Source organism: Salmo salar, chromosome ssa18, assembly GCF_905237065.1.
Source record: "Salmo salar chromosome ssa18, Ssal_v3.1, whole genome shotgun sequence".
Classification (NCBI taxonomy): Eukaryota; Metazoa; Chordata; class Actinopteri; order Salmoniformes; family Salmonidae; genus Salmo; species Salmo salar.
This window is the reverse complement of record NC_059459.1, coordinates 4,877,815-4,902,531: the sequence shown is the minus strand read 5'-3', so window position 1 is coordinate 4,902,531 and position 24,717 is coordinate 4,877,815. Positions and strand designations below refer to the sequence as shown.

The 24,717-nt window shown below is 42.2% G+C and overlaps 1 protein-coding gene across 2 annotated transcripts in view; it reads left to right on the top strand.

Moving 5' to 3' along the window:
- The first annotated feature begins 1,725 nt into the window (after nt 1-1,725).
- Nucleotides 1,726-24,717, top strand: part of rassf4a (Ras association domain family member 4a) — a 99,838-nt gene continuing 76,846 nt past the window's right edge. For both annotated transcript variants that reach the window (XM_014153928.2, XM_045700419.1), the window contains exon 1: nt 1,726-1,858. The gene's annotated coding sequence lies outside the window, so the exon portion shown is untranslated. The remainder of the gene's footprint in view (nt 1,859-24,717) is intronic.

Here is a 24,717-nt window from a genome sequence, read left to right as displayed (position 1 = left end):
ACTCCACACATTTCTTGTTAATTAACAAACTATAGTTTTGGCAAGTCAGTTAGGACATCTACTTTGTGCATGACACAAGTCATTTTTCCAACAATTGTTTACAGACAGATTATTTCACTTATAATTCACTGTATCACAATTCCAGTGGGTCAAAAGTTTATATACACTAAGTTGACTGTGCCTTTAAACAGCTTGGAAAATTCCAGAAAATTATGTCATGACTTTAGAAGCTTCTGGTAGGCTAATTGACATAATTTGAGTCAATTGGAGGTGTACCTGTGGATGTATTTCAAGGCCTACCTTCAAACTCAGTGCCTCTTTGCTTGACATCATGGGAAAATAAAAAGAAATCAGCCAAGACCTCAGAAAACAATTGTAGACCTACACACGTCTGGTTCATCCTTGGGAGAAATTTCTAAACGCCTGAAGGCACCACGTTCATCTGTACAAACAATAGTACGCAGGCATAAACACCATGGGACCACGCAGCCGTCATACCACTCAGGAAGGAGACGCGTTCTGTCTCCTAGAGATGAACATACTTTGATGCGAAAAGTGCAAATCAATCCCACAAACACAGCAAAGGACCTTGTGAAGATGCTGGAGGCAATAGGTACAACAGTATCAATATCCACAGTAAAACAAGTCCTATATCGATATAACCAGAAAGGCCGCTCAGCAAGGAAGAAGCCACTGCTCCAAAACCGACATAAAAAAGCCAGACTACGGTTTGTAACTGCACATGGGGACAAAGATCATACTTTTTGGAGAAATGTCCTCTGGTCTGATGAAACAAAAATAGAACTGTTTGGTCATAATGACCATCGTTATGTTTGGAGGAAAAAGGGGGAGGCTTGCAAGCCGAAGAACACCATCCCAACCGTGGAGCACGGGGGTGGAAGCATCATATTGTGGGGGTGCTTTGCTGCAGGAGTTCCTGGTGCACTTCTCAAAATAGATGGCATCATGAGGTAGGACAATAATGTGGATATATTGAAGCAACATCTCAAGACATCAGTCAGGAAGTTAAAGCTTGGTCGCAAATGAGTCTTCCAAATGGACAACTACCTCAAGCATACATCCAAAGTTGTGACAAAATGGCTTAAGGACAACAAAGTCAAGGTATTGGAGTGGCCATCACATAGCCCTGACCTCAATCCTATAGAAAATGTGTGGGCAGAACTGAAAAAGTGTGTGCGAGCAAAGAGGCCTACAAACCTGACTCCGTTACACCAGCTCTGTCAGGAGGAATGGGCCAAAATTCACCCAACTTATTGTGGGAAGCTTGTGGGAGGCTACCCGAAACGTTTGACCCAAGTTAAACAATTTAAAGGCAATGCTACCAAATACTAATTGAGTGTATGTAAACTTCTGTCCCACTGGGAATGTGATGAAAGACATAAAAGCTGAAATAAGTCATTCTCACTAGTATTATTTTGACATTAGACATTCTTAAAATAAAGTGGTGATCCTAACTGACCTAAGACAGGGAATTTTTACTAGGATTAAACGTCAGGAATTGTGAAAAACTGAGTTTAAATGTATTTGGCTAAGGTGTATGTAAACTTCCGACTTCAACTGTATATTTATATAAGAGGTACGCAGCGCTGGATCCACAGGCAACGTAAACTCGCCCACATATGAATCTTATTGGTTTTGTCTTATCAATCAGCCCCGTTACTGGATAATATTTCTGTCAATCTCTCAACCCGGTTTCAATCCAACACCAGAATAGCGCAGGGTCAAGGAGGTTTTAAGGGAGATACGAGATAAGGGAGATACAGCGAATACCAGACTGAGACCGCCAGGTTTTGGAATAATAATAAAAAACGCTACCCTCCTTTTGCACTCTGTGATGGTAAGCGATCTGCAGTTATTGTTAGAATATATTGTTATATTAGATCATTCCAAAGCATGCACAGCCGCTGTGTTAAATGTATGCTCATCAGTTCCTTCCTATGTCAGTCGTCGTTTTTTTTGTGGTTCATATAGCCAGCCTTCTGTAGACAATCTTCTCGTTGTTTTTTTGCTTGATCTGTCAAATGATATACACGGTCGGCAACTGAGTGAAGAAAAGAGTTTCGGAAAAAGCGCACGGATACATGATGCTATAAGACAGAGATAGTTAATAAAGTATGTTATTCATAAATAACTGGATAATATAAAACATATATCATAGTTGCCATTGGCTATTATGGAAAACTCTTTGAGGCACTGAACAGTAAAACAAAACAAAAAAGCATATTAAAGCAGTTGAGCTCGACACTCCAGACTGAGATAAAAATGCTGTATTTACTTTTTGATTTGATTTAGAAGCATAATCGCATTTTCAGCAGATTTTCTGTGCCTCTTCACCTACTTGTGTTTTTGGAGGAAATCCTTTTACACAAACAATAGACAGTTACCAGCTGGTCCCAGCTGGGAAGAGGAGCGGCAATTAGATGGACAGGGTCTCGCTCTGCCTGATCCACTAAATTAGCTAGTGCTCTGCTGTCTGAGGAGCCTTTGTCCACGGGGATACTGTCCTCAAAGACCTGAGCCTGTATGTCTCCACACGGCAGACATCTATAGCCTACAACAGACTAAACTAGAATACAAGAGGAAACAGCTATAAAATAAAATAGAATATAAAATAAGAGACATCAATAGAAGAGAATAGTAAACATCAATAGAAAATAATAGGAGTGAGCATCAATAGAATAGAATATGAGTTCTATTGTTCAAGCACCGGTGGACATTTGCCTTTGGCATCACCTCAAAGTTAACACAGGATGGATAATGACAGAACATGTACTAGCAATCCTTGCTATATGAGTCACTTTACAATTCCCAGCAAGTGGGTTAACCCTATTGGGGCAATGCGTTTAGGGTGCCTTTCATAGCAGTGACCCGGGTTTGCTTCCCTGCCCCGCCTTCCCCTACACTGGTGTCAGAGTGAGATGGTGGCCGTGAGGCCTTCCGAACGCATGGCTGGATGTGTGAGGGCACAGGGATGTGCCTTCCCGTTCATTGTAGTGATCCTTGCTATATGAGCCACGTTACAATTCTCATCAAGTGGGTAACCCTATTGGCGCGGCGCATAGGGTGTTTGGCTTTCACGCCAGCGACCCCGGTCTGTTTCCCTGCCGTCCCCTACAATCATATTGAGTTAAAAAAAAGTTGTGAGCAGCATATGCCCGGTCTGTCTCTGAAGGTCCATGTGCTGGGGTTTAATAATTCATGTAAATGGTGACAGACTTAGATGTTTTAACGTTGTGGAATATTTATACATCCATTAAAGTGTATTAATATGTATGACAGAATGACCAAGCTGGATGATCCAGTCATCTCTGTCAGTGAATCCGGAGGAGAACTGGGCCCCTATCTAACACACACACACACACACACACACACACACACACACACACACACACACACACACACACACACACACACACACACACACACACTCCCAGACCAGGGTTAATGGATTAACCCCACATGGAGTGTCCTGTAAAATCTCTCACTCACATCAAAACCTGTGACCAACCAATGCTGTGGAGCTCACTAAACCTCAATGAGAGAGCGAGAGATCGTCTTACCAACCAGCACCTACAGGGCTGTGACAATGCATTGAATCAAGGATGATTATTGATACAAATGGGACAAGTCATTTGATTATGTAAATTGTAAATTGAAACATTTTAAATAGGACATTGTAGTGCAGTCTACAACATTACCTCTTCTCTATATGAGTTAGATAATAGGTTAGTGTTGTTAGTCCAGCTGTGGTCGAGTCTAATGATATCAGCTGATGGCAGGTGACCTTTCAGATGGTTAGACTGATCATTAGTGCCTGTGCAGTTTGTGATTTAACCACTAGGTGCCAGTGTCCTCCCACTAACCCCAATGAGAACCACTCAACGACATGTACGTTTAATTGATTCTCACAATGAAAAATATGGACTAACTGTTTATGTACTCTACACCAGGGATGGGCAAACTTTTGTGGAACTCATTCGGGGTCTCAACTTAATGTTGAGAGTTAGAATAGTAGAATACTAAGGTGGAATTTCAAAAATGTTTTTGTTTTTCTCTTGTTATGTCAGTTAGTCCAATTGGCGACAGATTTTCATGTGAGTAAAACATCAGCTAAAAAACATTTCCACCAAACTGACTTGTTGCGGGTAAAAATCAGTGTGTGATGATGTAGTGAACACAAAATGTACTTTTTCGCTTAAGTTTTCATGTATCGAATAAAATCTAAAGCTCATTGTGTTTCCATCGCATTTTCAACTCTACAGATAGTTTTGTCACAAAAACTGTTGTGTTAAATAGCAAATGTATTGGGACAAAATGGTGCTGTAGAAAAAACATAGTGGCTGCATTCCAAACACTTAGAAGACACATTCTCTCCCCTCAGCCCTCAAATTAAGTGGACACTTCTGATGACATATCATGACATCTGACGAGTATACACTTGCAGGACAAGGGTGGAGGGAGGAAGGAATTCATTTTAAATTGCCCGGAAATTTGTCACTTGTTCATCCTGCGACGATTGTGTTTTCAGCCACCGGTAGGTAGCTTGTGGGTGATTTATATGCTCTATAGTCAATTATGATTGCATGTCTACTTATATTAACTGTCTAATTATTAATATACGCCTACTGTATGATAGCTAGCAAATTAATTAGCTATCTAAAATTAGCCTGCCTAGCTACTTCTGAGGAAGGAAAATGTTTTATTTCTACAATTTCAGAATTAAACTCTGACACTGCAGGGGTTGGAGGAGATTTTAATTGTTTGTTGAACCCACTTATTGACAAGTTTCCCAGCAGAATAGCTACACCCTCTCCTCAAGCTAGGTCGCTTAAAGCTATTTGTGATGATCTGGGGTATGCTGATGGATGGTGAACCTTTCATCCCACCAACAGAGAGTTTTTTTCTCTGCACCTCATGGATGTCAGACTAGAATAGATTACTTTTTTTATGCCCAGGATGTTGTTGTAGTCTTTTTTATCTACTAATATAGGAAGCATAGTCATATCTGATCATGCTGAGGTGGTCCTGGACATAAAACTCAAAGAGTCAAGACATTGGAGATTGAATACAACCATTCTTAAAGACCAAAGTGCCTTGACTTCTTCACATTTTGTTACGTTACAGTTTTATTCTAAAATTGATTGCATCGTTTTTTCCCCTCATCAATCTGCACACAATACCCCATAATGACAAAGAAAAAACAGGTTTTTAGAAATGGTTGCTAATTTATAAAAAATAAAAATAAAACGGAAATATCACATTTAGATACAGTGCCTTGCAAAAATATTCATCCCCCTTGGTGTTTTTCCTATTTTACCTGTAATTTAAATCGATTTTTATTTGGATTTCATGTAATGGACATACACAAAATATTCCAAATTGGTGAAGTGAAATGAAAAAAATGACTTGTTTAAAAAAAAAGAACTGAAAAGTGGTGCATGCATATGTATTCACCCCTTTGCTACAACACCCCTAAATAAGATCTGGTGCAACCAAATACCTTCAGAAGTCACATAATTAATTAAATAAAGTCCACCTGTGTGCAATCTAAGTGTCACATTATCTGCTCTGAAAGGCCCCAGAGTCTGCAACACCACTAAGCAAGGGGCACCACCAAGCAATCAGCACCATGAAGACCAAGGAGCTCTCCAAACAGATCAGGGACAAAGTTGTGGAGAAGTACAGATCAGGGTTGAGTTTTAAAAAATATCAACAACTTTGGGCATCCCACAGAGCACCATTAAATCCATTATTAAAAACTGGAAAGAATATGGCACCACAACAAACCTGCAAAGAGTGGGCCGCCCACCAAAACTCATGGACCAGGCAAGGAGGGAATTAATCAGAGGCAACAAAGAGACCAAAGATAACCCTGAAGGAGCTCCACAGCGGAGATTGGAGTATCTGTCCATAGGACCACTTTACGCCGTACACTCCACAGAGCAGGGCTTTACGGAAGCGTGGCCAGAAAAAAGCCATTGCTTAGAGAAAGAAATAAGCAAACACATTTGGTGTTTGCCAAAAGGCATGTGGGAGACTCCCCAAACATATGGAAGAAGGTACTCTGGTCAGATGAGACTAAAATGAAGCTTTTTGTCCATCAAGGAAAACACTATGTCTGGTGCAAACCCAACACCTCTCATCACCCCAAGAACACCATCCCCCCATCCCCCCATCCCCCCAGAATAGTTATGCACACTCAAGGTTTCTGTTTTTTTGTCTTATTTCTTGTTTGTTTCACAATTAAAAAAAATGTTGCATCTTCAAAGTGGTAAGCATGTTGTGTAAATCAAATGATACAAACCCCCCCAAAATATATTTTAATTCCAGGTTGTAAGGCAACAAAATAAGAAAAATGCCAATGGGGGTGAATACTTTCGCAAGCCACTGTAAGTATTCAGACCCTTTACTCAGTACTTTGTTGAAGCACCTTTGGCAGTGATTACAGTATTCTTGGGTATGATGCTACAAGCTTGGCACACCTGTATTTGGAGAGTTTCTCCCATTTTTTTCTGCAGATCCTCTCAAGCTCTGTCAGGTTGGATGGGGAGCATTGCTGCACGATTTTCAGGTCACTCCAGAGATGTTCGATCGGGTTCAGGTCCGAGCTCTGGCTGGGCTACTCAAGGACATTCAGAGACTTGTCATGAAGCCATTCCTGCGTTGTCTTGGCTGTGTGCTTAGGGTCGTTGTCCTGTTGGAATGTGAACCTTCGCCCCAGTCTGAGGTCCTGAGTGCTCTGGAGCAGTTTTTCATCAAGGATCTCTCTGTACTTTGCTCTGTTTATCTTTCCCTCGATCCTGACTAGTCTCCCAGTCCCTGCCGCTGAAAAACATCCCCACAGCATGATGCTGCCACCACATGCTTCACCATAGTGATGGTGCCAGGTTTCCTCCAGACGTGACGCTTGGCATTCAGGCCAAATTGTTCAATCTTGCTTTCATCAGACCAGAGAATCTTGTTTCTCATAGTCTGAGAGTTTTTAGGTGCCTTTTGGCAAACTCCAAGTGGGCTGTCATGTGCCTTTTACTGAGGAGTGGCTTCCGTCTGGCCACTCTGCCATAAAGGCCTGATTGGTGGAGTGCTGCAGAGATGGTTGACTGTCTGGAAGGTTCTCCCATCTCTACAGAGGAACTCTAGATCTCTGTTTGAATGACCATCGGGTTCTTGGTCACCTCCCTGACCAAGGCCCTTCTCGCCCAATTGCTCAGTTTGGCTGGGCGGCCAGGTCTAGGATGAGTCTTGGTGGTTGCAATCTTCTTCCATTAAGAATGATGGAGGCCACTGTGTTCTTGGGGACCTTTAATGCTGCAGATATGTTTTGGTGCCCTTCCCCAGATCTGTGCCTCAACACAATCCTGTCTTGAAGCTCTCCGGACAATTCCTTCGACCTCATGGCTTGGTTTTTGCTCTGACATGCACTGTCAACTGTGGGACCTTATATAGACAGGTGCGTGCCTTTCCAAATCATGTCCAGTCAATTGAATTTACCACCGGTGGACTCCAATCAAGTTGTAGAAACATCTCAAGGATGATCAATGGAAACAGGATGCACCTGAGCTCAATTTTGAGTCTCATAGCGAAGGGTCTGAATATTTATGTATATAAGGTATTTCTGTTTTTTATTTTAAATAAATGTGCAAAAATGTCTAAAAATCTGTTTTTACTTTGTCATCAAATTGATAAAAAATCTATTTTAGAATAAGGCTGTAACGTAACAAAATGTGGGAAAAGTCAAGGATTCTGAATACTTTCCGAAGGCACTGTACATAATATTTTATATAATATTTATTATTATTAAAGCATTTTTCTCTGTTAACTCTCAATCAACAGATAAGCTTCTCGCTCCTTTGGGAAACCTGTAACGTGTACACCAGGGGTCTGAATATGTCATACTCAGCCACTAAGAGATGGAAAAAACGTGAAAAGCAAAACCATTAGAGGGTGAATTGGCAGCTAAAGAAGAATACATAAAAATTCCCACTCCTGACCTATTAAAGAAATATCAGTCCTTAGATCAACGTTGGACTCTCTCCTAAAACAGGACGCTGAAAATAAAATTAGATTTGTCTGGGGAAAGCTTTATGAACATGGCGATAAACCAGGGAAATATTTGTCTTACCTAGCTAAAAAGAGAGCAGACTCCCAGTCAATTGCTATTATTACTGATTCTGATGGCAACCATTTATATGAAAATAAATGGCTAAATTAGTAATTGAAGACATTTTATGTAAATATTTATGCCTCAGATGTCACAGGGGTCGTAAAATGGAGACCAAGACGCAGCGTGTAAAGTGCTCAGTCTTTTTCTTTAATGAATACACCTCAACAAAAAACAACAAACGACCGAGAACAGTCCCGTCAGGTACACAAGACTAAACGGAAACCAACTACCCACAAACCCCAAAGGAAAACAGGCTGCCTAAGTATGGCTTCCAATCAGAGACAACGAAAGACACCTGCCTCTGATTGGAAACCATACCCGGCCAAAACATGGAAAACAAAACATAGAAATAGAATACTAGAAAAACCCACATAGAAACAGAAAACCCAAAATACATACAAAACAAACCCTCCTGCCACGCCCTGACCATACTACTATGGCAAATGACCTCTTTCACTGGTCAGGACGTGACATCAGAACTGACAAATGATGCACCCAAAGTAATGGAGGACTTATTTTCTAAGATTGAGCTCCTTACTATTTCCAAAGAACAGAGGTCTCTCCTTAATGTCCCTATTACCAAGGAATAAATAATGTTTGGAATTGAGAATTTGCAAAATGGTAGGGCCCCAGGACCAGACAGGTTTTGTAGTGAGTTCTATAAGGAGTTCCATGGCCTGATCCGTGAACCATTGCTTAATATGTTTAACCAATCATTTTCAAATGAAAGCCTCCCTCAAACGCTGACGGAAGCTACATTTCACTTATTCTCAAAAGGGAAAATGCCCAGAGTCTTGTTCCTCATACAGACCTATTGCCCTTCTGAACGTGGATAGAAAATTGTTTTCTAAAACCCTAGCCACACGACTTGAAGACTTATTGCCACTAATTGTGAAAGGGGACTAAACTGACTTGATTAAGGGCCGCAACTCACGTAATAATGTCAGGCATCTTCTTAATGTTATTCAAGCCTACCAACGAAGTGCTGTGGATTGTCTCCCTAGAGACAATAGCTGAAAAAGCATTTGACCATGTGGAGTGGTCCTACCTATTCTTAGCTCTGACTAAATGTAGTCTAGGTGACAATTTTATAAAATGTGTTAAGGTTTTATTTGATGACCCTCAGGCTGCTGTCCTTACTAACAGGCTAAGGTCAAATAGCTTCTCCACACACAGAGGTACCAGACACGGCTGTCCTTTGTCCCCTCTCCTATTTGCACTCGCTATGTAACCATTGGCCGAGGCCACCATTGCCTGCCATACAGGGTCTACTCATTGGTGACGTTCATCAATGAATTCTCAGTCTACAAGATGAATTTAACTGAATCAGAGGCTATGCCACTTGGTAGTCTTCACTCTGTACCACCTACCTCTCCCCCTTTCCTTTTAAATGGTCTCCCTCAGGTTTTATGTATCTGGGTATATTCGTAACTCCTAAATTCCAGCAAATGTACAAAGCCATTTTTGTTCCGTTATTTGATACAATAAGACAAGATCTGGAGCCCTGGAACTCTCTTCTGATTTCATGGTTGGGTAGAATATCCCTCTTGAAAATGAATATTTTACCTAGACTACTTTACCCAATCCAAATGATCCCAGTCTTACTTTCCAATAAGGTAATAAAATATTTAAATGATGGTTAAGTTCCGTCATATGGAGTAAACCCAAGCCAAGACTTTAGATGGCAATATTGCAGCTGCCAGGTTCTATGGGTGGCTTCGATCTGCCCAATATTAGGTTGTGGTGGTGGTGTGCCCACTTATGTTATATTTCTGACTGGATCACAAATGATGACTCTTCAATTTGGTTAGACATTGAGATTTCTTTTTTAACTTCTCTAGGGCCGGCGGGACGAAATCGCGCCTAAGCCCATTGTCCTCTGATCGGCCACTTGCCAAAAGCGTAAATGTGTTTCAGCCTGGGGCTGCCTCGATATCATTCAGCTTTTTCCCGGGCTCTGAGAGCCTATGGGAGCCGTAGGAAGTGTCACGTTACAGCAAAGATCCTCAGTCTTCAATAAAAAGAGCCAAGATGAACAACAACTTGTCAGACAGGCCACTTCCTGTTCAGAATCTTCTCAGGTTTCTGCCTGCCATATGAGTTCTGTTATACTCACAGACACCATTCAAACAGTTTTAGAAACTTTAGGGTGTTTTCTATCCATTATATTATATGCATATTCTAGTTACTGGGCAGGAGTAGTAACCAGATTAAATCCGGTACGTTTTTTATCCGGCCGTGTCAATACTGCCCCCTAACCCCAACAGGTTAAAATACCCCTTGCAGGATCTTTTATTTTTCATAAGCTTCAAGTCAGTAAAAGAGTACTGCAATAATCCCATTACACTTAACATACTCAAAGCATGGAGGTCAGTTCAACATTTTTTGGGAAGGTCAAAAATAACCTCTGCTCTTACCCCGATTCTTAACAAACCAGATTTTGTACCAGGATTGCTGGATGCTGGCTTTAACAGTTGGCTTAATTAAGGGTATAGGCAGACTAAATTATTTATTTATTGTCATTTGAGCAGATGGTTGAGAAATATTGACTCCCAAAGCAGGACTTTTTCCACTTTCTACAAGTAAGACATTATATTTTGAAGAGCACCACCTTGATTGGCAACCCTGATGTGTCTGTCATGGAAAGAATGCTTTTTTTTACAAAGGGAAATGTCTGTAAGTTTATTTTACGATGCTTTAATGTCCTTTTCTACTGCTTTTCTACAAGTGTGGGAGAAATAATTGCCTGTTACTATTGACTAGGAGATGTGGGAGGACATTTGGAAATACCTCAAAACAATATCTATCTGTAATCATACTAGAGTAATCCAATTAAGAATAATACACAGATTGCATATATCCCCAAATCACAGGCATTCTTTTAGCCCCTCCTCCTCCTCTTCTCCTCAGTGTCTCAAATGTATAGGTGATACAGGCCCCCAAACACATTGTTTATGGTTATGTTCCACACACCATATCATCGCATGACTTCAAGTTTACTTCGATATGATGGTAATTATGTCAGTATTTGCGCATAAAGGTATTTCCACCGCCATTTCTCGTATAATAATAATTAAAAAAAATGAAATTGTATTTGTCACATGAGCCAAACACAACAGGTTGTAGACCTTACCGTGAAATGCTTACTTACAAGCCCTTAACCAACATTGCAGTTTTAAGAAAATATTTACTAAACAAACTAAAGTAAAACTTTTTTTATGTAACACAATAAAATAGCAATAATGAGGCTGTACCGGTACCGAGTCAGTGTGCAGGGGTATAGGTTAGTCGAGGTAATTTGTACATGTAGGTAGGGGTAAAGTGACTATGCATAGATAATAAACAGCGAGTAGCGTCAGTGTAAAAATAAAGAGGGGGAGAGGTCAATGCAAACAGTCCGGGTGGATATTTGATTAATTGTTCAGCAGTCTTATGGCCTGGGGGTAGAAGTTGTTAAGGAGCCTTTTGGACCTAGACTTGGCGCTCCGGTATCGCTTGCCGTGTGGTAGAAGAGAGAACAGTCTATGACTTGGGTGACTGGAGTCTTTGACCATTTTTTGGGCCTTCCTCTGACACGCCTAGTATATAGTTCCTGGATGGCAGGAAGCTTGGCCCCAGTTATGTATTGGGCCGTACGCACTACCCTCTGTAGCGCCTTACAGTTGGATACCAGGCAGAGATGCAACCGATCAGGATGCTCTCGATGATGCAGCTGTAGAAATTTTTGAGGATCTGGGGACCCATGCCAAATCTTTTCAGTCTCCTGAGGAGGAAAAGGTGTTGTCGTGCCCTCTTCACGACTGTCTTGGTGTGTTTGGACCATGATAGTTTGTTGGTAATGTGGACACCAAGGAAGCTCTCGACCCACTCCACTAAAGCCCCGTCGATATGAATGGGGACATGTCTCGTTCACATTGAGGTAGAGGTTGTTGTTTAGCACTGCACTGCCAGGTCTCTGACCTCCTCTCTATAGGCTGTCTCATTGTTGTCGGTGATCAGGCCTACCACCGTTGCGTTGTCAGCAAACTTAATGATGGTGTTGGAGTCGTGCTTGGCCACACAGTCGTGTGTGAACAGGGAGTATAGGAGGGGACTAAACAAGCACCCCTGATGGGCCCATGTGTTGCGGATCAGCGTCGCAGATGTGTTGCCTACCCTTACCACCTGGGAGCGGCCTGTCAGGAAGTCCAGGACCCTGTTGAAGAGGGAGATGTTTATTCCCAGGGTCCTTAGCTTAGTGATGAGCTTTTCTCATGTTGAACATTGAGCTGTAGTGAATGAACAGCATTCTAACATAGGTGTTCCTTTTGTCTGGGTGGGAAAGGGCAGTGTGAGTGAGTGAGATTGTGAGTGAGATTGTGTCATCTGTGGATCTGTTGGGGCGGTATGCGAATTGGATGGGTCTAGGGTTTGCGGGATGATGATTTTGTTGTGAGCCATGACCAGCCTTTCAAAGCACTTCATGGCTACCGATGTGAGTGCTATGGGGCGGAAGTAATTTTGGCAGGATACCTTCGCTTTCTTGGGCACAGGGACTGACCCCAAGCATACTTCCAAAGTTGTGGCAAAATGGCTTAAGGACAACAAAGTCAAGGTATTGGAGTGGCCATCCCAAAGCCCTGACCTCAATCCAATAGAAAATGTGTGGGCATAACAGAAAAAGCGTGTGCGAGCACAGAGGCCTACAAATCTGATTCAGTTACACCAACTCTGTCAGGAGGAATGGGCCAAAATTCACCCAACTTATTGTGGGAAGCTTGTGGAAGGCTACCCAAAACATTTGACCCAAGTTAAACAATTTAAAGGCAATGCTACCAAATACTAATTGAGTGTATGTGAACTATATCATTCTCTCTACTATTATTCTGACATTTCACATTCTTAAAATAAAGTGGTGATCCTAGCTGACAGGGAATTTTTACTAGGATTAAATACCAGGAATTGTGAAATACTGAGTTTAAATGTATTTGGCTAAGGTGTATGTAAATTTCCGACTTCCACTGTATGCACTTTCACTGCGGGTACGACAACATCATGCATGAATGCATTGATGAAGCTGGTGTCTGAGGTGGTGTTCTCCTCAATGCCATTGGATGAATACCGGAACATATTCCAGTCTGTGCTAGCAAAACAGTCCTGTAGCATAGCATCCGCTTCATCTGACCACTTCCGTATTGAGCGAGTCACTGGTACTTCCTGCTTTAATTTTTGCTTGTAAACAGGAATCAGGAGGATATAATTATGGTCAGATTTGCCAAATGGAGGGCGAGGGAGAGCTTTGTGCACGTCTCTGTGTGTGGAGTACAGGTGGTTTAGAGTTTTTTTCCTCTAGTTGCACGTGACATGCTGGTAGAAATTAGGTAAAATGGATTTAAGTTTGCCTGCATTAAAGTCCCCGGCCACTAGGAGCGTTGCTTCTGGATGAGCATTCTTTTGTTGAGTGTGGTCTTAGTGCCAGCGTCGGTTTGTGGTGGTAAATACACGGCTATGAAAAATATAGATGAAAACTATCTTTGTAGATAGTGTGGTCTACAGCTTATCGTAAGGTACTCTACCTCAGGCGAGCAAAACCTTGAGTCTACCTTAATATTAGACATCGCGCACCAGCTATTATTGACAAATAGACACACACCCCCACCCCTCGTCTTACCGGATGTAGTTGTTCTGTCCCGCCGATGCACAGAAAACCCAGCCGACTGTATATTATCCGTGTCGCCGTTCAGCCACGACTCGGTGAAACATGAGATATTACAGTTTTTAATGTCCCGTTGGTAGGATAGTCTTGAACGGAGCTCATCCAGTTTATTCTCCAGTGATTGCACATTGGCCAATAGAACGGATGGTAGAGGCGTGTTACTCACTCACAGGCAAATTCTCACAAGGCACCCTGATCTGCACCCCCTGTATTTCCTTATTCCCCATCATTCCCATGCGAATGATGGGGATTTGGGCCTTGTCCAGGAACAACATTATATCCTTTGCGTCAGACTCATTAAAGAAAAAATCTTTGTTCAGTTCAAGGTGAGTAATCGCTGTTCTGATATCCAGAAGCTCTTGTCGGTCGTAAGAGACGCTAGCATCAACATTATGTACAAAATAAGTTACAAACAATGTGAAAAAACACAGAAAATAGCACAATTGGTTAAGAGGCTGTAAAACGGCAGCCATCCCCTCTGGCCCCATTCTAATACATTTTATTGACGTAAAAAGATCCCACCATGTCAAACGAACAAATTATCTGTCGGCATTTATTAAATTGCACCGAAACATACTGTTTACATTACAGCTGTTGTGACTTTACTTGCATAAAAACGGTGGATGCAAACATGGTTACCGACAGTCACTCAATTAGGTATCACATGGCAACACAATTTTGCTTAGGGCCCCCAAAAGGCTAGGGCCTGCTCTGACTGCATGTGTGAGTATGTGAGTACGCCACTGTGGTGAGTTCCCTATTTTTGTGGCCCCCATTCCCATCAAAGTTGCCCATCCCTGCTCTACACACTGTGTGTGCGTGTGTGCGCATGTGTGTGCGTGTGTGCGCATGTGTGCACGTGTGCTTCAGGCATTCATTTGTGTTCACCTGTCAGAGAACAGGCTGAGAAGAAAATGATGTTGTCTATGTCAGCAATGGTGTCAATGTTCAACACTATAACTCATTAACTCTGTATAGCTCTGTCTATTACCCAGGTTGTCACTCTCAGAAAGACAAACATAGATTTGACCTTAAGAATTGGTCAGCCTCTTGTCCCTCTGTGCACTCCGCTCTCTGTCCTGCATAACTCTCTCTTCCTCTTTCTCTCTCTCTCTCCCCCTCTCTCTTTACTCTCCACTTATCTCTCTTCCCTCTCATCTCTGTTTTCTTCCCTCTTCACTCCTCCCTCTTTGTCCCCTCTTCTCTGCCCTCTGTCACAAAACGCATTCTAAACCAGTTTAGCCGACTCCAGGAGACACAGAGGCTTCACTGGTGTCATTGGTTAGTGTTACTCCAGGTCAGGGTAGATTACGTAATACCTCACACAGTGGGCCGGGACAGGATGTGGATTAGTAATTATTGAGAGACTGTCTTCTTTTAGTTTTCCTTTAGTGTCTAATGATACTTTATTCCATGTTGCAGCCTTGTCTGTAGTGTGTGTGTGTGTGTGTGTGTGTGTGTGTGTGTGTGTGTGTGTGTGTGTGTGTGTGTGTGTGTGTGTGTGTGTGTGTGTGTGTGTGTGTGTGTGTGTGTGTGTGTTTGTGTGTGTTATTATTTGACCATGCTGGTCATTTATGAACATTTTAACATCTTGACCATGTTCTGTTATAATATCCACCCTGCACAGCCAGAAGAGGACTGTCCACCCCTCATAGCCTGGTTCCTCTCTAGGTTTCTTCCTAGGTTTTTGGCCTTTCTAGGGAGTTTTTCCTAGGGAGTTTTTCCTAGCCACCGTGCTTCTTTCACATGCATTGCTTGCTGTTTGGGGTTTTAGGCTGGGTTTCTGTACAGCACTTTGAGATATCAGCTGATGTACGAAGGGCTATATAAATACATTTGATTTGATTTGATTTGTGTGTGTGTGTGTGTGTGTGTGTGTGTGTGTGTGTGTGTGTGTGTGTGTGTGTGTGTGTGTGTGTGTGTGTGTGTGTGTGTGTGTGTGTGTGTGTGTGTGTGTGTGTGTGAGACCCCAGATGGCCTGGTAAAGTAGGTTCAAGTAGGTTTCACAGCAGCCCTGTGGTTTACTGGAAACCATGTGACTGGGAGATGACTGGATATGGGCATGCCGGAAACAAGCAGTGAGAGGGACACAGGCACACACACATACATAGTGTTCGTAGTGTGTGTGTGTGTGTCCCTCACCCCTTGTTTCCTGCATGCCCATATCCAGTCAGCTCCCAGTCACATGGTTTCTAGTAAACCACAGGGCTCCTATGAACCACAATAGATCTGTAACACACACACTCTCCAAATAATAAAAACATGTATCTGATGATTTATGCATATGTACCAGTGGAGGCTCCTCAGGGGGGACCATCCACCTCAGTGAATTTCAGAGAAATGTAAATACTGAACCATTAACCATCGAATTTTAGATAAAACTATACTAAATATATTCACGTCACCAAATAAGACACTTTTGCAATGATGGTCTACAGTAGCCTCAACAGCACTTTGTAGGGTAGCACCATGGTGTAGCCGGAGGACAGCTATTTTCCATCCTCCTCTGGGTACATTGACTTCAATACAAAACATAGGAGGCTCACCCCCTTCCATAGACTTACACAGTAATTATGACAACGCCCTCCAACCTATCAGAGCTCCTGCAGCGGGAACTGACATGTTATCCACCCAATCAAAGCATCAGAAAATGAATCTAGTACTGAAAGCATAAGCTACAGCTAGCTAGCACTGTAGTACATAAAATATGGTGAATAGTTGACGCAAAGAGAGAGAAAGACAATAGTTTTAAATAAATGAATTCCTTCAAAAATGAAGAAGAAGCACGAAAGAAAGAGAGGCTGCGTTTCAAACACGTAAAAGACACACACTCCTCCACTTACACTTGTGTTATGCCTTGAGGTAATCCCTTCGGCCATCTTTATCGTCGGTCCAAACAATTAGCCAAGCAAGGGAAGTTGGCAAAGTAAGCCTCTCAGCCCTCGTTTGTGATCGAGTGTGTGAGTATACAATTCTATTCACTCCGGGGCCTGAAATACCCCATAATTCAATTCGCGATGATTGTACATCCGCTAAAAGAAAGTCAGCCAAAACTTGAAACCAACATCAATTCAATATGGAAAAGTCAACATACAAGTGTAAGTAAAAACTAATTTAAATAAGTTAGAAATTGAACTACTAGTGCATATGACGTCACAATGGGGTTGCGAAGGGTCGGAAACTTTCCGGTAAATTTACAGTATTTTTCCAGAGATGTTCCATGCGAAGTTAAGCCCGGGAATTTGGGGAATTTTGCTTAAATTCATCAAAAAAGTTAGCTTATAACAGTGAACCTTTTTTGTGGGATACCCATAAGGCAATTCTAGGTCTTGTGTCATATGTTGGTTAGTTATCCCCAATTCAATGGAATTGCAACCCTCTGCATGCACAGTGCATTCTTCCATCACATGTGCAGCGCACTCTTCCATCACATGTACAGCTGATTCTCAAGATCTTGCACACTAATGAGATGAGCCCACACTACTACACTATTGAGCACACACTACTAAACCGTCTGAGCCAAGGACAACATGCTTTCTGGTAAGTTTTGATTACAATACTGGGTGGGGTGAATATATTTTACATGACATACTTGATTTTCTGTTAACTAGTAAATAATAGCCTAAATAGCCTAAATCCTTTCTAACTTGTTATCATTTTCTGCTAGTTAGTTTTTGCTACCATGTGAGTTTTAGCTTGCTTGAGCCTGATAACTAGGGAGTGTTAATTCACCTGTTTCCATACATGTGCCATTTTAAAACGTTTTTCTTACAAAGGAGTTGTTTAATCTAATTGCTTAACTATTTATCTGTACATGGAATTGTATTTGTTTTTTAACTCATTCTTTTCTAATCTTTACAGGAAAATGCCACGGACACGATCTGATGTGTGGAAACATTTCACTGCAGCTAATGTAGAAGGAAAAGCTGTGTACATTTGCAAATACTGTGCCAAATCATATGTGAGAAATGCAACAAAGATGCAGAAACATCTGGCCAAGTGCATAAAGTTCCCTCAGCACTCACAACAAGCAGCATCTGGAAAAAGTCCCTCTACTTCTATTCGAGGTGAAAATGATGAATCAGACACCTTATCCATAGGAACAGCTCACGGTCCTCCTGGAATCAGACGTTTTTTTGACTCAATGGAGGAACATAGTCAGAGAAATGCTTATGAATGTCTTGCTCGAGCAGTGTATGCAACTGCTTAACCTCTGATGCTCACAGGCAATGTGTATTGGAAGAGATTTCTGAATCTTCTTTGCCCAGCATACATCCCTTACAACCAGAGATGCTTTATCTACTCATTTGCTGGATGCAGAGTTTAACAGAGTTCAAGTTAAGGTCAAGCAAATCATAGAGAAAGCGGACTGTATTGCAATCAAGTCTGATGGGTGGTCGACTGTTCGTGGGCAAGAAATAATTAACTACATCATCTCCACCCCTCAACCAGTATTCTACAAGAGCACAGACACAAGGGACAACAGACACACCGGTCTCTACATTGCAGATGAGTTGAAGGCAGTCATCAATGACCTTGGACCACAGAAGGTATTTGGACTGGGAGTGAATGTGCTTTTCAGATCAGTTCAGATCAGGGCGTAGAGCCACACGTGTGCACATTTGTTGATATTCTTTGCTAGTTAGCGAGTTATTAGCCCAGTTATAGATAGGTTTAGGTCAGCAATGGGGTGTTACTGCTTCCTACAAGAGCACAAAAGGTGTAGGCTACATTTCAAGCTGTCTTTGAAAAGCCAGTCAGGTAAAAAGCTTATGCCTTAATTAAAGGGGCAGTGTTGTATTTTGAGACAGGCTTGAATATGCAAATAAGCCAATAGGCCCGAGGAGTAGTCTATATTGTCTAATTCTTTGTATGGTAATAATCATTTGTTTTATTTTATAAAGTGGTGTCTTGCATCATACAACACAATACAATGCAATTGACAGTCACCTATTTGGCCCATGGTGTTACAGACCAAGTAAATGACAAGCACTTCATAAATCTTCTTAGGGATAGGCGTTCCGTCAACGGGATAGTTGTAAATCATGCAGCGCCTTGTGTCACGATCGCAGATTTTAGAGAAACAACAAATGTCGGTACATATAAGTGTCCTATATCGGCTGAAAGCTTACATTTTTGTTAATATAACTGTATTGTTCAATTTACAGTAGCTATTACTGCGATATAACACGATATTACAAAGATAACGTGAAGTGTCATTTTGTTAGATAAAATCATTTTTTTTATATCCTAAAAAGGTCCATATAGCATGCATGATCGATTTTGTATTTCCACTCGTTCATTTTGCAAAGAAAGGAATCTGTGAATATCTAACCCTAAACGTTGTTTCAACCAGTCAAATCACGTTCGTATGTATTCCTCAGAGATCCTAGAACATAACTAGACTTCACTATATCATTAGAGGTGTAGTATATCCTATAGGACACCAAATTTGGTCAGAGAGCGACGCCTTTATGGCACGCCGATGACGCGGGCGGTCTTCACTTGATCAACTCTAACTTTTTCAAATAAACACCAATCGGAGTCAAACAAAGCTAGCTAGATAGCCAATGAGCTGGCCTTTACGGGAGTATCCGGAAACCCTGTATCTGTTGCAAAATGTAGCTGCTAACCTTTTGCGACAGCATGCCTTTTCCTTTTGGACAAAAATTATAAGAATATTCAGAGTTATGAAGTTATGAAAACTGGTTGTTTTGCAAATGTTGAACTTATAATATGGTTACTAAGACTGGAAAATCTAAATCAAAGTCCAAGTATATAGATTTGACGATATTGTTGCAGAAAAATGTAATATGGATGCAAATGTCTCCTTCACGATTTGCCCATATGTACCTAGACGAACTACATGACACTAATAGTCATGTAGTTCGCTCATACTTTAACTTATCCATCTGAAACTTTTCACATACACTGCTTCCATCGTGTGGACACCATCGGAATTACAACCAAAGTGATGGCTAGAAGTGGGACCTTTCTGTTGCATTTCAGAGATGGTGGTAGGGAAGAAAAAAAAGGTTGGTTTTTTTTCTTTGTATTTTCTTCTACCAGATCTATTGTGTTATATTCTCCTACATTCAATTCACATTTCCACAAATTTCAAAGTGTTTCCTTTCAAATGGTACCAAGAATATGCATATCCTTGCTTCAGGGCCTGAGCTGCAGGCAGTTAGATTTGGTGCTATCCCTAAGAAGTTCATGATGTAAAAACATTTTCAAAAGTCTCATGCAATGTAGGCATGCATTGAGCACCACATACATGTATTAGGCCACTGTAGGCATTATCATATAAATCAAAAGCTATTTCCATATGAAAATGTTATGGGATTTGCTCCATTGGTTTTGTTGGTAGGCCTACATTATGCTCAAATAGCCACAAAAGCCTATTGGCTACTGTCGAAAACTGTAAGGGTACAGCGTCAGTTTTCACTTTAAACCAACACCGGAAGTTGCACAAAATTCTCACAATGTTCACATTTCCACTTACAAGACCTAACATTTGCTCAGTGCATCAACAGATTTTAGGGAACAAATCAAACTTTATTTGTCACATGTACCGAATGCTTCAGGTGTAGACCTTACCGTGAAATGCTTACTTACAAGCCCTTAACCAACAATGCAGTTTAAGAAAGAGTTAAGAAAATATTTACCAAATAACTAAAGTAAAAAATAATAAAACATAACACAATAAAATAACAATAACGAGGCTATATACACGGGATACCGGTACCGAGTCAATGGCATGGGTACAGGTTAGTCTAGGTAATTTGTACATGTAGGTAGGGGTAACGTGAGTATGCATAGATAATAAACAGCTAGTAGCAGAAGTTAAAAACAAAGATTATTTCAGTCCAGTTGGCCATTTCATTAATTGTTCAGCAGTCTTATGGCTTGGGGGTAGAAGTTGTTAAGGAGCCTTTTGGTCCTAGACTTGGCGCTCCAGTACCGCTTGCCGTGCGTTAGCAAAGAGAACAGTCTATGACTTGGCTGACTAGAGTCTTTGACAATTTTTGGGCTTTCCTCAGACACCGCCTAGGATATACAGATCAAGTCGGAAGTTTACATACACTTAGGTTGGAGTCATTAAAACGCGGTTTTCAACCAATCCTTAAAACAAACTATAGTTTTGGCAAGTCAGTTAGGACATCTACTTTGTGCATGACACAAGTCATTTTTCCAACAATTGTTTACATACAGATTATTTTACTTATAATTCACTGTATCACAATTCCAGTGGGTCAGAAGTTTACATACACTAAGACTGTGCCTTTAAACAGCCAGAAAATCATGTCATGGCTTTAGAAGCTTCTGATAGGCTAATTGACATAATTTGAGTCAATTGGATGTGTACCTGTGGATGTATTTCAAGGCCTACCGCCAAACTCAGTGCCTCTTTGCTTGACATCATGGGAAAATCAAAAGAAATCAGCCAAGACCTCAGAAAAAATGTGTAAACCTCCACAAGTCTGGTTCATCCTTGGGAGCAATTTCTAAACGCCTGAAGGTACCACGTTCATCTGTACAAACAATAGTACGCAAGTATAAACGCAGCCGTCATGCTGCTCAGGAAGGAGACGCGTTCTGTCTCCTAGAGATGAACGTACTTTGGTGCGAAAAGTGCAAATCAATCCCAGAAACACAGCAAAGGACCTTGTGAAGATGCTGGAGGAAATAGGTACAACAGTATCAATATCCACAGTAAAACGAGTCCTATATTGATATAACCAGAAAGGCCGCTCAGCAAGGAAGAAGCCACTGCTCCAAAACTGCCATAAAAAAGCCAGACTACGGTTTGTAACTGCACATGGGGACAAAGATCGTACTTTTTGGAGAAATGTCCTCTGGTCTGATGAAACAAAAATAGAACTGTTTGGTCATAATGACCATCGTTATGTTTGGAGGAAAAAGGGGGAGGCTTGCAAGCCGAAGAACACCATCCCAACCGTGAAGCACGGGGGTGGCAGAATCATGTTGTGGGGGTGCTTTGCTGCAGGAGGGACTGGTGCTCTTCACAAAATAGATGGCATCATGAGGGAGGAATATTATGTGGATATATTGAAGAAACATCTCAAAACATCAGTCAGGAAGTTAAAGCTTGTCCGCAAATGGGTCTTCCAAATGGACAATGACCCCAAGCATACTTCCAAAGTTGTGGCAAAATGGATTAAGGACAACAAAGTCTAGGTATTGGAGTGGCCATCACAAAGCCCTGACCTCAATCCAATAGAACATTTGTCGGCAGAACTGTAAAAGCGTGTGCGAGGAAGGAGGCCTACAAACCTGACTCGGTTTCACCAGCTCTGTCAGGAGGAATGGGCCAAAATTCACCCAACTTATTGTGGGAAGCTTGTGGAAGGCTACCTGAAACGTTTGAACCAAGTTAAACAATTTAAAGGCAATGCTACCAAATACTAATAGAGTGTATGTAAACTCTGACCCACTGGGAATGTGACGAAATAAATAAAAGCTGAAATAAGCAATTCTCTCTACTAATATTCTGACATTTCACATTCTTAAAATAAAGTGGTGATCCTAACTGACCTAAAACAGAGAATTTTTACTAGGATTAAATGTCAGGAATTGTGAAAAACTGGGTTTAAATGTATTTGGCTAAGGTGTATGTAATCTTCCGACTTCAACTGTAGGTCCTGGATGGCAGGAAGCTTGGCCCCAGTGATATACTGGGCAGTTCACACTACCCTCTGTAGCGCCCTATGGTCAGATGCCGAGCAGTTGCCATACCAGGCGGTGATGCAACCGGCCAGGATGCTCTCAATAGTGCAGCTGTAGATCTTCTTGAGGATCTGAGGACCCATGTTAAATCTTTTCAGTCTCCTGAGGGGGAAAAGGTGTTGTCGTGCCCTCTTCACGACTGTCTTGGTGTGTTTGGACTATAATAGTTTGTTGGTAATTTGGACACCAAGGAACTTGAAACTCTCAACCCGCTCCTGTCGATGTTAATGGGGGTCTGTTCGGTCAGCCTTTTCCTGTTGTCCACGATCAGCTCCTTTGTCTTGCTCACATTGAGGGAAAGGTTGTTGTCCTGGCACCACACTGCCAGGTCTCTGACCTCCTCCCTATAGACTGTCTCATCGTTGTCGTTAATCAGGCCTACCACTCTTGTGTCATCAGCAAACTTAATGATGGTGTTGGAGTCGTGTTTGGCCACTCGGTCGTGGGTGAACAGAGAGTCCAGAAGGGGACTAAGCACGCACCCCTGAGGGGCCTCAATGGCAATACATTTATAAAATCAAAAGCTTACCTTGACTTGGAAGAGTTCCAGTGATGGATAGCCATAGCCAGCTAGCTAACATGGCATCTCTCTCTGTTTGAGCTGGGTGTTTGAGTAGGCTGCATTTGCGAGCTCAGTAACTGAAAGTGAAAATAATACTAAATATGGCTAGCTCACTTTCTCTGCATTCCAAACACGCAAAAGACACACCCTCTCCCCTCAGTCCTGAAATTAAGTGGACACTTCTGATGAAGTATAATGACGTATGATGAGTTGAGACTTGCAGGGCAAGCGGCGAGAGTAATGTGTTAATTTTAAATGGACCACCCTTGCCGGAAATTCGTCACTCGTTCATCCTACGGTTATGTTTTCAGTCATCATGGAACCACCAGGAGGTGTCGTGTGTGCTTTATATGCACTACAGTCAATTATGATTGCATTTTATATCTTGGCTAGAAGACAACGCATCCGCAGACATTGAATTCTAGCCATCCGACGATATCAGGTCAATTTAAAATTACAATGTGATGTCAGGGAAAGTTATATGGCTAACCAAACAAAAATATAATTACTTGTAAGATATGTGTTTGTGATGTAGGGTTGCACATTTTGGGGAATATTCAGAGACCTTTCTGTGGCAATTAAAGGGAATATATGGAAATTAACAGAAATACACGCAAATTAATATTATTACCATTTAAATGTAGATTTGTAGAGTTTTTTGCGTTGGATATATTTACCATATTGTATGGAGACAGAAACATAAACCTTTTACTGTCACGTCCTGACCAGTAAAAGGGGTTGTTTGTTATTGTAGTGTGGTCAGGGCGTGGCAGAGGGTGTTTGTTTTGTGCGTTTCGGGGTTTTTGGTGCACCGTGCTATGCGGAAGTGCGCACGGACTCGCCCATCTGCACGCACAGTCCGGTACGAGCGATACCAGCCCCCCGCAAGTGCCGTGCTAGAGTGGGCATCCAGCCAGGGAGAAGTATGCCTGCTCAATACATCTGGCCGCCAGTGCGTTTCCTAGGCCCAGGCTACCCTGCGCCTGCTCTACGCACGGCAGCCATCATGCCTCAGCACAGCCCAGTTCGCCCTGTGCCAGCACTCCACCTGTGCCGGGCTACAGTAACAATCCAGCCAGGACGGGTTGTGCAGGCTGTGCGCTCCAGACCTCCAGTGCGTAGTCAACACCCAGTGTATCCAGTTCCTGCTCCTCACACTAGCCCTGTGGTGCGTGTCACTAGTCGGGCACCTCCAAAGCCAGCCCCACGCACCAGGCTTTTAGTGCGCCTGCCCAGTCCAGTACATCCTGTTCCTGCTCCTGCTCTGGACAGTTCCCAGTCCAGAGCTTCCGGCGACAGTTCCCCGTCCAGAGCTTCCGGCGACAGTTCCCCGTCCAGAGCTTCTGGCGACAGTGCCCCGTCCAGAGCTTCCGGCGACAGTGCCCCGTCTAGAGCTTCCGGCGACAGTTCCCCGTCTAGTGCTTCCGGCAACGTCCTACAGTCCGGAGCCGACAGAGACGGCCCACAGTCCGGAGCCGGCAGAGACGGCCCACAGTCCGGAGCCGGCAGAGACGGCCCACAGTC